We start from the raw sequence: 12,175 nt of genomic DNA on the forward strand, positions 1-12,175 counted from the left end.
CGCCGGCCCCATAGGTGTTCGTGGATCAGTTTCCCCCGACATCTTTGGCGCGCCAGGTAGGGGGCGTCGAGATTGTGTGAACCTGACCCGACGTTCACACGAGCTAGATCTTCATTCCCTTCATCAACATGCCACCGAAGAAGAAGACTTCGGCGGCAGCCGCTCCGTCCATGTCACTTCCGTCACCGTTGGAGCAAACGGGTGGTGGAATGGATGCCGGCGGAAGAATGGACGTCGACGAGGAAGCTCATGATGCTGCCAGGTCCAAGAACAAGGCTGCACAAACCTCGGCGACTGTACATGTTCCACGCCACTCTCAGGAGGCGCAAGACCAACAGCGTCATGGCACTTGTAGTGCCATACGCATGATAGGCCAAGACCAAGCTGGTGGATCTCGGGGCGCTCAAGACCAGCATGCACGCCAGCGTGCTGGCACGAGTGAGGCACGGTCGCCTGAACGGGATACTGCTCCTTCTAACATAGTTAGAAGTCCGAGCACGTCCCGCTCCTCGCGCCGTCCGCCACTGCCACCCACCACTCCAGCAGAAGCTTTGGCGCGAGCTCAACTTCTCCTAGATTACCCTCCAACGTCGGACAAGATCGACGAATGGAGGGCCACCATTCAGAGTCTCATCGGCTACGCCAACGGCGACACTCCATGGCGGCCGAGCGCATCGCCGCCACGGCAGGGTTGCCGGGCGCGAGCCGGTGGCGACGAAACGGGTGGAGGTGCAACTACCATGCAATCACCACCCCGAAGGCCAAGATCACCGACTCGCCGGATCCACCTCGACAGCGACTCCACCGCATCTTCGGATCCACGAGCTCGTCGCGATCAGCGCCAAGTTCTTCATGATCGACAAAAAGAAGACGCTCGAACTCGCATCGAGCGCCAAAGAGAAGCGCGACGTCAATCTGACAAGCGCGCTGGGCCCTCTGTTGACATGCATGCGCCAGGGGAACTAGGCGATCTGCCATACGCGGTAGGTTGCCCTGCGTTCACTCGTGAGCTGCGGCAAGTCCAGTGGCCCAGCACGAAGAACTTCAAGCCAGACGTACCGGAGAAGTACGACGGCAAGACGCATCCGTCGGAGTTCCTCAGCATTTACACCATTGCGGTGCAGGCGGCTGGGGGACGGGATGACAAGATCCTTGCCAACTACTTCCCGCTGGTACTCAAGCCCAACGTCAGGTCCTGGCTCATGCACTTGCCGGACAACTCCATATCCTCTTGGGCTGATCTGTGCCATCAGTTTGTCGGCGCCTTCACAGGCGGACACAAGCCTCATGGCCAGGAGAGTGATCTTCATCTGCTCGCCCAGAAGGAAGGAGAGCCCCTGCGCAAGTACATTCAGAGATTCAGCAGTGTGCAGCACAACATCCCAGACGTCCACCCTGCCGCGGTGATCAGCGCGTTCCATCAGAATGTGCGAAACCGCAGGATGCGGGAGGAAATGGCGATGTGCAAGATCAGGGATGCCAGTGAGTTATATGCACTGGCCGACAAGTGTGCACGTGCTGAGGAAGGGAGGAGACTCCCCGGAGAGAATGTACGAGCGGGAGGATCTGACAGTGAAGATGCTGCCCCGGCAAGGAAAAACCGGCGGCGGAACAACAGAAGGAGGAAAGGCAAAGAGGTGCTAGTTGTTGAGCAGTCCGGCAACGGTGGTGGCGCCAAGGAAGTCAAAGCTGGTGACTCCAGCAAGGAGGTTGCCGCGGAGGTGGCGGTCGCCGACAAGCAGGACGGCACCAACAAGCAGTATTGCAAGATCCACCGCACCAAGGGCCATGATCTCCAGAACTGTAAGAAAGTCGAGCAGCTTGTTGAGCAACAAAAAGCTGAATACGAGCGGCGCGACAAGGAGAAGGCCCAGGAAGGTGCTGGGGGATCCGGCAAGAAACGTCTCGGCCGAGGAGGACGTCGCGGCAAGGCCAAGCAGCGGCAAGGAGACAGACCTCCTCGCGGCCGCGACAAGGATGAAGATAACGACGACGATGAAGACATGGATGATGAGGAGACTGATGAGCAGGAGTTCCAGAAAGCCACAGAGGTCCTGTGCGTTGACGGTGGTGCTTCTCTGCACACCTCGCACCGCCAGCTCAAGCAGTGGGTGTGGGAAGTTAATGCAGCAGAACCACCCGTCGAGTCACGCAAGCCTCTGAAATGGTCCAGCACGCCTATCATCTTTGATATTGAGGACCACCCTGATCGCATAACTGTGGTCGGGTGCTTGCTGATGTTGGTTTCACCAACAATCCACAACCTCAAGGTCACTAAGATGCTAGTTGACGGCGGGGCTGGCTTGAACCTGATCTCCTCCGTGGTGCTCCAGAAGCTCCAGATCCCTGACAGCGAGCTCGAAGAGACCGGTACATTTCAAGGAATCAACCCGGGAAGAAGCAAGCCGAAGGGAAAGATCACGTTGCCGGTAACATTTGGCAGCGAGCTAAACTTCAGGACTGAGAGGGTCACATTTGATGTTGCTGACTTTCCATTACCTTACAATGGAATCCTTGGCCGTCCGGCACTCGCCAAGTTCATGGCAGCCTCTCACTATGCGTACAACGTACTGAAAACGCCAGGCCCGATAAGTGTCATCTCTGTCCCTGGCGACAAGAAGGATGCTCTTATCTGTGCCAACAAGATCTACCGGGAAGCAGCAGCCGCAGCAGAACGCAAGACACTTGCCGCTGAAGCTCCCGGGGGGAAGAAGAAGACCAAGTCCGGCAAGAGTTTTGATGCCCACTCCGGCAAGCGCACCTCTTCGGAGTGCTGCGCTACCGTCGAGGATGCACCATCGAGCTCCACCGGCAAGTGTAAGAAGGCAATGGCAGCTCCACCTGAGACCAAGAAGGTGCCCGCCAAGGAGGACGGCACTGGTGGTACCTTCACCATCAGCGCCACTCTTGACCCCAAATAGGAAAGCGCGCTCGTTGCTTTCCTGCGAGCGAATGTCGACGTGTTTGCGTGGCAACCGTCTGATATCCCCGGTGTTCCCAGGAAAGTAATTGAGCACCACCTTGCCGTCTGTCCTCATACGCGGCCCGTCAAGCAGAAAGTCAGGAAGTAGGCAGTGGAGCGCCAAGAATTCATCGCAGAAGAAATCAAGAAGTTGGAAGCAGCAGGCCTTGTCAGAGGAGTGCTCCATCCCACATGGTTGGCCAATCCTGTTGTCGTGCGCAAGGCTAACGGGAGATGGAGGCTTTGTATTGACTTCACTGATGTTAATAAAGCTTGTCCCAAAGACCCATTTCCCTTGCCGCGCATTGACCAGATTGTTGACTCCACAGCCGGATGTGATTTGCTTTCATTTCTTGATGCATACTCAGGATACCATCAGATCTTCATGGCAGAAGAGGGTGAAGAGAAAGCTGCATTTATCACCCCGTGTGGCACGTACTGCTTCGTACGGATGCCTTTCGGTTTGAAGAATGCTGGTTCAACATTCGCAAGGGTAGTCCACCACGCTTTTGAGCCGCAGATGCATAGAAATGTAGAAGCCTACATGGATGACATAGTGGTCAAAAGCAAGAAGAGGGCGACCCTGATTCAAGATTTAGACGAGACATTTGCAAATCTGTGCAAGATCAACCTCAAGCTTAACCCCGAGAAGTGCGTGTTTGGTGTCCCTTCCGGCAAGCTTCTCGGGTTCTTCGTGTCTCAGCGGGGAATTGAAGCCAATCCCGACAAGATCAAGGCCATTGAGCAGATCGAAGCACCAAAGCGCGTCAAGGATGTACGAAGGCTTGCCGGTTGCGTGGCTGCTCTCAGCAGGTTTATCTCTAGATCTGCTGAGCGCGCCCTGCCATTTTTCAAAATTTTGAAAAAGGCAGGTCCAATAAAATGGACTCCGGAGGCGGAGGCTGCGCTGCAGGACTTGAAGAGATACCTGTCCTCCACTCCAACACTTGTCACACCTAAGCCGCAAGAGAAGTTGCTGCTGTATATAGCGGCAACCAATCAAGTGGTTAGTGATGCGTTAGTGGCGGGGAGGGAGGCAGATGATGAGCCAGCAACCACGACAGATGCATCCAGCGACAAGCAGGGGGCTTTGCCGACAAGCTCTGGTCCCGACAGAGATGGATCTGCGCAGGAGCATGATAAGATGCAGAAGAGAATGGTGCAGCGTCCAGTTTGCTTTGTCAGTTCCCTTCTACAGGGGGCTAGATCAAGGTACTCTGGTGTGCAGAAGTTGCTTTTCGGCCTCCTCATGGCCTCGAGAAAGCTGCGCCATTACTTCCAAGCACATGAGATCACACTCGTCACTCGCTTTCCACTGAAGAGGATACTGCAAAATCCAGAAGCGACGGGCAGGATTGTCGAGTGGGCGCTGGAACTGTCAAGCTTTGGCCTCAAGTTTGAGAGCACCTCAACTATCCAAAGCAGAGCATTGGCAGAGTTCATAGCAGAATGGACACCAATGCCAGATGAAGAAATTCCAGAGACGAGCATCCCCGTCAAAGAGGCAAGCAAAGAGTGGCTGATGTATTTTGATGGTGCCTTCTCGCTGCAAGGCGCCGGTGCGGGCGTGCTGCTTGTCGCGCCCACCGGAGAGCACCTCAAGTACGTAGTCCAGATGCACTTTCCCAAGGAGCAAGCAACCAACAATACTGCAGAGTATGAAGGATTGCTTGCCGGTCTCAGAATCGTAGTAGACCTTGGGATCAAGAAGCTCATTGTCAGGGGTGACTCACAGCTTGTCGTCCGCCAAGTGAACAAGAACTACCAGAGTCCATTGATGGAAGCATATGTTGATGAAGTGAGGAAGCTAGAAGAGCGCTTTGACGGCCTATAGATGGAGCATATCCCAAGAGCTCAGAATGACATTGCTGATGGCCTGTCAAAGTGCGCCGCACTAAAGTTACCTGTGGAACCAGGGATCTTTGTGCTCAAGTTGACTCAACCATCCGTAACACCATCAACTGTACAAAGCAAGAAGAGGAAGTTGGTTTCTCGTGACTACTTTCTGGCAGAGCTCCCCGAAGCCGCCGCCAAGAAAGTCCCCAAGATCAACACCAAGGATGCTGAGGGGCAGTCTGCTCCGGCAAGCCTTATGGTTTGTTCCGTTGAAGCAGACGCTCCCGACAAGTTTTGCTCCGGCAAGCTTGCCGGGGAACATCAAGCTCCGGCAGGGCCGCAAGTCCTTGCCGTAGAAGCGGATGTTCCCGCAGCAGCAGATGTGCCTTTAGTCCTTGTTGTCGAGCCACAAGCTCCAGCATGGGCACAGCAGATTGTCCATTTCCTTCAGACAGGAGAACTTCCCGAAGAGCAAGAAGAAGCGGAAAAAGTAGCCCGGCAGTCAAGTATGTACCAGTTTGTCGGTAGCATACTGTACAGAAGAAGACTCAACGGTGTGAAATTGAAGTGTATTTGCCGGGAAGATGGACAAAAGCTGTTGGCAGAGATACATGGAGGCATATGTGGCCACCACATTGGCGCAAGAACACTTGCCGGCAAAGCTTTCCGGCAAGGTTTCTTTTGGCCGACAACCCTCCAGGATGCAACTGCACAAGTAACCAAGTGTGAAGCGTGCCAGTTCCACTCCAAACAGATACACCAGCCAGCTCAAGCTCTCCAGACGATCCCTTTATCCTGGCCATTTTCGGTCCGGGGGCTCGATATCCTCGGCCCTTTCCCCCGAGCTATCGGGGGCTTTGAGTACTTGTATGTCGCAATCGACAAGTTCACAAAGTGGCCGGAAGTGCAACCAGTGAGGAAGGTGACAGCACAATCAGCAGTCAAGTTCTTCAGGTCAATTGTTTACCGTTTCGGGATCCCTAACAGGATCATCACCGACAACGGCACGCAATTCACGAGCCGCACCTTCATGCAGTACGTCCAAGACCTTGGCGCCAAGGTCTGCTTCGCTTCTGTTGCTCATCCAAGAAGCAACGGTCAAGCAAAGAGGGCAAATGCTGAAGTGCTGCGCAGGCTCAAGACCAGAACTTTCGACAGGCTGCGCAAGTGCGGAAGAAACTGGATCGAGGAACTGCCAGTGGTTCTTTGGTCGATCAGAACGACGCCAAATCGAGCCACTGGCCAGACACCTTTCGCTCTAGTCTATGGAGCAGAGGCAGTTCTCCCCATGGAACTCGTATACGGATCGCCTCGAGTGCTCGCTTATGATGAGCTTGAGCAAGAACAGCTACGACAAGACGACGCGCTGCTCCTTGAGGAAGATCGTCTTCAGGCTGCTGTACGAGCTACTCGATACCAGCAAGCTTTGCGCCACTACCATAGCCGCAAAGTTAAGGCCAGAAGCTTCGAGGAAGGCGACCTTGTTCTTCGGCGCGTTCAGTCCGCCAAGAATACCAACAAGTTGACGCCGAAGTGGGAAGGCCCTTATCGGGTGAAACGAGTCACAAGGCCCGGCGCTGTCCGCCTTGAGACCGAAGATGGCATTCCGGTGAACAACTCCTGGAACATAGAACATCTTCGTAAGTTTTTCCCGTAGGGCGCGGTTGCCGGAACCCGTTCCAGCAACCACCTTTTGTACAAGTCTTGCCGCTGTTGCATGTAATCCTTTGTACAAAGCCAGGCGCAGATCCCGTGCATAAGTAAAACCCCATGTGCTCCGCACAACTTGTCCATTTCATGCATTAGTTTCTTTCTTGCATGCGATTATCTGACACTTTGTGCAGCACCTACATCCGGTAAGCAGTAACGAGCCGAAGGACTCCATATCATTATTTTCTCTTCTTTCTTCTTTTTTCAACAAAGGAAAAGAAGGTTCCCTCGCACACAAGTTTGCCGGGGGGGAAGGAGAAGATTGTGGTATGGACCAGGCATCGTTCAAGCAAAGTTTTGCCTTGCCGGGAAGCAAACGACAGAAAAGCTAAGTTGCCAAAGTTTGAGCAATCAATTTTTAAATTTTTTTTGAGTTATCTTCCTCGAACGACCCTGCTTCGTATGGAAAACCTGTGCGCGGAGGAACCAACTCGTGGCTAGTTGCGCCCTTACTTTGTTTCGAGTCCGCTCAACAACTTAAGTGTGCTGCATCTAGTCGCGACAAGGTTTCTTGTCGGAAGCAGCGCCGCCAGTAGGCTGCTGACGTTCCGCACTCAGCGCTCGCAGCTCGGGCGCCTGCGCTGACAAGTTCCCTAGAAGCGTAGGGTAAAAACATACAAAGGAAGGAATCTAGTAGAGGAAATAACATAGCAATTGATAACAGAAATAAAGTTATATTACAAGATAACTTGTCGTAGCTCTAACAGACTGTTTTCATAACATGATTAGCAGCGACAAGGGAAAAGAAGAAATTGGCGGCCTAGTCTACGCGGTCGCCCTCAACCCTCTTGATCTCGCTCACCTTGTCCACAATAGGTGCGACAAGGGCCTTGAGTGCATCCCGATCGGCGTCTGGCGGCAAGGACTTGAGGACGTTGGTGAAGCTGAGGCCTGGATTGCGGAAGGCCACCTTCATCAGCACCTTCTGGAGAACCCCGACGCAGATTTTGCGCGACTCGTCGGCCAGCTGCTTTGGGATCCTCTCCCGGAGCCGCTGGAGTGCCGTCGCCACGCCCTTGAAGAACAGGCTGAGCTTGGCGCTGGGTTGGAGATTCTCGTCGGAGGGATACCCAAAGTCCTCCATCCCCAGCTGCGCCAGCTCCTCGTCGATGACTGCGACAATATTCGCCAGACCCTCGGTCCAGTGCTCCACCGTATCTCTGAACGAGTTCTAGGTAACTGCGATGCTCTCTAGCAGCGCCTTGTCAGCTTTGACCTTCTCCGACAAGGTCTTCTCCCGCTCCTTGGCGGCCTCCAGCGTCTGCATCAGCGTGGCCAGCTTCAACTCCAGGACCGCATTGGAATCCTTGGCGACGCTGAGCTCCTTGCCCCTCTCAGCGAGAAGACCTTGCAGCTCACCGTGGGCGGCAGCATCCTTCCCACGCTCACGCTTGAGTGCGGCAAGCTCCTCGCCGCTCTTCCCAATGTTGGCCTCCAGCTGCGCCACCTTCTCCTCCAGCTCTTTCTTGGCAGCCTCTGCGATTGCGGCGGCGTCCTTTGCCTCCTTGAGCGCCCCGCCAAGTGCTTGCTCGCGCTCGGCGAGCTCCTCCTTGTAGCTGTCGAGGTTGGCCTTCCGCTGCACCAATTCGCCTTCTCGCACGGACTGCTTCTCGGTGGCCAGCCTTTGTTCCTCCTCAGCTTCGGCCTTCTCGAGAAGGAAGGCCGTGCGCTCCTCGTCGAGTCGGTCCCGCTCCTGTGCCAAGGACCGGAGAGCTTCTTGATTATGGCCCCAGAGCTCCTCCGCGCGCTTCTCCATGTCAACTCCCGCCTTCGCGACAAGCGCTTCCCGGGAAGCCAGCTTGGCTTGCCGTGCGGGTAGAGTGACAGCAGCTTCCGCAGCAGCTGCTCCTCCTCAGGCTCGCCACTGCTGCTGCTGGGCGCGTCGACCAACGACAGTCCAGCAGAGGCGAGCACCTCCCCATCGAAAGTTTCCCCCTCGACCGGCGCCCTGGAGCTCGACGCCCAGGGTAGCTTGATGAAGATATCGTCACCGGCCTTCAAGTAGGCACCGGGCCGGGGCTCCTCGGAGCCCGGCTCCGCAGAAGCGGCAGAGGGATCGGCTGTCGGTGCAGCGCCTAGCGCTCCTGCGGCCTCAGGGTCGTCAGTGCGATCGCCCGACCCCTCGCCGGCTTCTGCGGCAGCAGCCTTGGCAGCCTCCTCGCCGGCGGTCTCATCAACACCGGCCCCTTCCTCGCCGGCGCCCTCTGTCTCCATTGGCTCAGCAGCAGATGGGTCTGAAGAACGAAGAAGGGAGAAAACTCAATCAAAAATCCAAGAGAAGAAAATCAGAAGAAGAAGAACCCACGGGAAAGTTTTTGGGCAAGTGAATTACCTATGCCAAGATCTGCAGTTCCGGTCTCGGTCGCCGCAGGATCGACGGTGCTGCCCCTTGCCGGAGAGTTCTCCCTTGCCGGAGAGCGCTCCCTTACCGGGAACTCCTCCCTTAGCGGCGTAGTCGAAGCAGATGGCACTTCGGGACCAGCTTCCGGGCGCTCCTGATATGGCTGCTCTGCTCCTACACAAATCAACAAGCAAGGTATCAACAAAGGAAAAAGCACTCATGCGCGCCTGACAGCAGAAAGCTAACTATGAACTTACGCTGGGGGCTGCGCTGGGGGCTGTTTTGAGGAGTGGTTGCCGGGTCCGTCAAGGTGGTCTCGGACCCACCCCCTGCTGACACGGTGGGGTCATCTTCGATGACAATCACCACGGCCTTGGCCCTCTTCGCCGCTCTCTGGGCCAGCGTCCTGAAAAGAAAGGAGTCCAGATTGAAGCAAGTCAGATACAAGATAAAAACAACAAGATTGAAGAACTACAAGAGCACCAAGGAAACTTACTCTTCTTCCTCCTCGTCGGAGCTGAGCGTGGAAAGATCAAAGTTTGGCTCCCTTCCGGTGCGGCGAGGCGGAGGAGTAGGATCCCTTGCTCGCTTGGCGGGGGCGGTGGCGGTGGCCCGGGAAGATCCCGCTCCAGTTGCCGCTGCTGCGTGGGGCGCTCCCGCGGCAACATTGCTTGCCGCGGTAGAGCGTGTCGCACGGCTTGGCGGCTGTTGACCCGGCTGCCGCCCCGCTACGTCCGCGGCCCTGCAAAGACGCCTTCTTGGCGGGGCCGGTGGCTCCGTCTGCGGCAAGCCTTCTGAAGGCTTGGGCTCTTCCTCGCCGGCCTCGCTCGGCTCAGCTTCAGAACCGGCAAGCTCTTCCTCGCCAATGAACTCCGCATGCTTGGCGAGGTTTGCCGCCTCTGCAGCCTCCGCCTCCTCCATAATGAACCCGAACGCGCCCACGGCAGCTGCGGCCGCAACCTCTTCCGCCCTAGTGGCGATGCGCTGCAGCTCCTCATCGGTGGTGTCACGGGTGAGGCTCTTCTGCTCGTCAGCGTGGACCGGCACTTCTTCCAAGTTGTCGAAGAACGCTTGCACGACGTCATCCGCAGGCTCTTGCCAAGTTGGAACGATTCCGTGTGAATCGCACAACGGCATCATGGCGCGGATCCGGTCAAGCGAAGAATTATTGCACAATGGAACGACGCCCCTCGCCAACGTGAATGGGTGCTGGGGGTCGCGTTTGAACAACTCCAGGAGCATTGCATCCAGCTCCAAGACGGTGAAGTTGTAGTTGAGGCCCAGCCGCAGCCTCATGATGTCCGCCGAGTTCTTGAATTCCCAGGCGGGCCTCCCCCTCTCCTGCAGGGGGGCGATGCGGCGGCGGAGGAAATCTGCGCCTACAGCACCTACAGTGAGCCCGGCAAGCCTGAGGCGAAGGATCCTAGTAATGGCGATCTTCAGCCTCTCGTCTTCCGGGGCCACGTTGCTCCAGTCATTGCCGCGCACTATTGGAGCTTGGCGCACGGCGGTGAAGGGCTGCGGATTCTCCTCGATGATCCAGCACCACTCCGCTCTCCACTCCTCCCACTTGCTGCGGAGCTCACCCTCCAAGTACGCCTCCTTCTTGCCGACTCTCGAGATCCAGGCGATCCCTCCGGCAAGCGGCTCTCCTCTCTCTACCTGAGGTATGAAGAAGTGGCGGAAAAGGGCAACATTGGGGTGGACTCCGACAAAGGTTTCGCACAAATGTGCGAAAACTGCCATGGTCAGAACGGCGTTGGGGGTGAAATCAAGGAGGTGGAAGCCGTAGGTGTTCATGATATCGCAGAAGAACTCCGAGAAGGGCGGGCAGAGCCCGCAATAGAAGAACAGCGCGAAGAATGGGTACCCGTTTGGAGCCAGTTCCGAAGCAGCGGCCGGGAGTACCCTCGTGCGCGAATGCGCCCGCGTCTTCGTCGCCCAAAAGAGGTAGAAGTACTCCCTCAGCTCGTTCACACCGAGCTGGGGGGAGAAGATCGCCCGCTCCTTCCGCAGCGCCGCGAGCCGCTGCGCCTCGGCCGACTTCACGCCCTTTCCCTTGTCGGCTTTCGAAGCCATGGCGGAGGTGGTGGGGGAGGTCGACGGTGTTGGTGGTGCTGGTGGCAATGGGGGGCGGAGCGCTGCTCTCTCGGCTTTGAGAAGAAGGGGGGGGGGGCGGCGGAGGTTCGTGAAGATGGAGTAGTAGCAACTAGCGAGGGGGAACGAACTTCCCCTGTTTCCTCTGCTTATAAAGAGGGACGGGGCGGACGTTTCGCCCTTCCGAATAAAGAACCACCCACGATCTCTCCCACGATGCCGCATTCAACGCGTGCCGTTAGGGGAGAGCGCGGTCGATACGGAGCGAGATTCGGCGTGGCCCAGTCCACATGTGCCCGTGCCCTGTCTTGGGCCTGGCCCAACAGCGCTCGGCACCGTGTCTGGCCCAGGCCCGGGGGCTCCTGTCGGTGTACTAGAATAGGGGTACCCTAGTACCCCGAACTTGTGCACGGGCAGTTGTAGCACCCCGCGGCAAGGCTTTCCGGGCTAACACCAAGATCCTCCGTGGTCCCCTTGGAGCCATTCAAGAACAAAGTATTTAAGCTCAGGAGACAAGGCCCCGGCAAGAGGAGCTTGCCGGGAAGGCCAACCGAGGCACTCCAAGGAACTTGCCGCGACGCGCCACGCGCTCCGGCAAGGCAACAAGGCCCCGGCAAGAGGAGCTTGCCGGGAAGACCAACCAAGGTACCTCGATGCCCGGTGAGCGACAAGCCTCCGGACTCGACAAGATAACAGCAGCGACAAGGCGCTTGCCGCGGCAGGCGGCCACTCTGTGCCCACACTCCAGCACATCCACCAACATGTCGCTCTGGGGGCCTCTCCAGGCGCGCGTGGCGGGAGGCTGTGCAGCCAGCGGTGCGCAGTGGCATGCGAAGCTGACAAGATCGCCATCGTGGCGAACGGTGGCGCCCCTAACGGTCCTTTTCTGCACTGTTTGGGCGACTCAGATGGGCATTTAATGCCCTTGTCCCCTGCCGTCAGGGTTAGGTAGGGTGCACTGTACAAGTAACTGTACCAACCACCTCACTTTTTACATTTGTACCCTTCTCTGCGTTGCCACCTGTCGGTGACCCCTTTAGCGTATAAAAGGAGGCCCATGCGCAACGTAGAGGGGGTTCGGTTGGACTGGTTCGCGAAGTTCGACTCATTCGTAACCCAGAAAAACACTACGCTCTCTCTCTAGAGCAAGAACACAAGATAATCAAACAAGCAACAGTAGGAGTGTTATCTCTCCGGAGAGCTCTGAAGCTGGGTAAAACTGCTCGTGT

This window comes from Triticum dicoccoides, chromosome 3A (assembly GCF_002162155.2).
Source record: "Triticum dicoccoides isolate Atlit2015 ecotype Zavitan chromosome 3A, WEW_v2.0, whole genome shotgun sequence".
Classification (NCBI taxonomy): Eukaryota; Viridiplantae; Streptophyta; class Magnoliopsida; order Poales; family Poaceae; genus Triticum; species Triticum dicoccoides.